This window comes from Camelus bactrianus, chromosome 1, assembly GCF_048773025.1.
Source record: "Camelus bactrianus isolate YW-2024 breed Bactrian camel chromosome 1, ASM4877302v1, whole genome shotgun sequence".
Taxonomy (NCBI): domain Eukaryota; kingdom Metazoa; phylum Chordata; class Mammalia; order Artiodactyla; family Camelidae; genus Camelus; species Camelus bactrianus.
Genome location: NC_133539.1, coordinates 71,123,837 through 71,125,817, shown reverse-complemented (window position 1 = coordinate 71,125,817; position 1,981 = coordinate 71,123,837). Strand labels below are relative to the sequence as shown.

General features: G+C 37.0%; 1 pseudogene; it reads left to right on the top strand.

Annotated features, from left to right (window-relative positions):
• The first annotated feature begins 467 nt into the window (after nucleotides 1-467).
• LOC105072305 (GTP-binding nuclear protein Ran-like) lies at nucleotides 468-1,118 on the top strand (annotated as a pseudogene).
• Nucleotides 1,119-1,981: the final 863 nt, after the last annotated feature.

Genomic DNA, 1,981 nt, shown 5'->3' with positions numbered 1-1,981 from the left:
TGCTGTAATGACAAGAGATTGAGAATTTGTTTAATGATCAGGTAAAGTGTGACAATGTCCTTGGTCTATATGAAGGAAAAGAAGAAAATGGAACAACTTTAGATTTGTTAAGATAAATCATGATTAGATATAAAAGTTAAGAATTAAGGATGAGCTGAATAATTAAAATATAATATATAGCTTCTGAACCAACAAAGGGAAAATAAGAGACTATAAAAATTTTATCAATCCAACAGAAAACAGCAAAGATTTTTCAAAGAGAAAAAGAGGAATGGTTGTTAAACAGAAACAAAATGAAATGATGTCAATAAGTTAAAATGTTTAAGTAACCACTATTTATATAAACAGATTAAGTTGGCCAGTGAAATGCTGAGATGATCAGAATGGATAAAAGCAGAGGAACCAAACATAGGCTGCTTATAAGACACACATCTAGAGTCCGATGGGTGCGGAGATGCTTCTGGAAGTAACATCATGATGGCTGCCCGAGGAGAACCTCAAATTCAGTTCAAACTTGTATTGGTGGGAGATGGTGGTACTGGAAAATCTATATTCGTGAAATGTCATCTGACTGGTGAATTTGAGAAGTATGTAGCTACCTCGGGTGTTGAGGTCCATCCGCTTGTGTTCCATACCAACAGAGGGCCTATTAAATTCAACATATGGGACACAGCTGGTCAGAAGAAATTTGGTGGACTGAGAGACGGCTATTATATCCAAGCTCAGTGTGCCGTTATAATGTTTGATGTAACATCGAGAGTTACAAGAATGTGCCGAACTGGCATAGAGACCTGGTGTGAGTGTATGAAAACATCCCCATTGTGTTGTGTGGCAACAAAGTGGATATTAAGGACAGAAAAGTTAAGGCAAAATCAATTGTCTTTCACCACAAGAAGAATCTTCAGGACTATGACATTTCTGCCAAAAGTAACTACAACTTTGAAAAGCCCTTCTGGCTTGCTAGAAAACTGATCAGAACCCCGAACTTGGAGTTTGCTGCCGTGCCTGCTCTGGCCCCTCCTGAGGTGGTCATGGACCCAGCCCTGGCTGCGCAGTGTGAGCATGCTGTAGACATTGTGCAGACAACTGCTCTCCTGGATGAAGACGATGACCTGTGAGAAAGTAAAGCTGGAGCCCAGCATCAGAAGTCTAGTTTTATAGGCAACTGTCTTGTGATGTCAGTGGTGCAGGGTGTTTGCCGCTTTATTATATAGCTAAGCAGAATATGTGCTCAATCTTTGGGATGCTGAAGGACATGAATGGGCTTCGGAGCGAATGTGGCAGTTGAAAAAAAAAAAAACCTTCATTTTTTGGGACCTACATATTTAGCTGTTTTGGAATGCAGTGGTTTCCTCCCTGAATTTCAAAGATAAGACTGCTACAGTCACATCACAATATTCAGTGGTGAAATCTTGTTTGTTACTGTCATTCCCATTCCTTTTTGTTTAGAATCAGATTAAAGTTGTATTTCAAATATCTTAAAAAAAAAAAAGACACATATCTAAAATAGAACCAAACATAGAGGTTGAAACTAAATGATGAACAAATATGTACTGTGTCATTATTATCCAAAAGAAAGCTGGTGTAGCCATGCTAATAACAGACAAAATCAAGGTGAAGAGCATTAGTAAGAGAGGAATAAAAGAACTTTACACAATAAAAAAAACCACTCTACTAAGCAGATACAACAGTCATGGACCTCTGTGCTCTTAACAGTACAGCAAAAACTGATAGAATTACAAAGAGAAATGAAAAAAATCCCATAAGGGGAGATTTTAACACATCTCTATCAGACACTGATTAAGTCTAGTAGGCAAAAATATAGTAAGTACATACATGATTTTCACCAGAAAATGATTAATCTTAGTCTAATATTCTCAACAAATTCCAAATGTAAATACATATAAAGTACATATGACATGATAATGAAATATTAACCACATACCAGGTGAAAAAGGATTTCAGTCAACATCATGCAGAT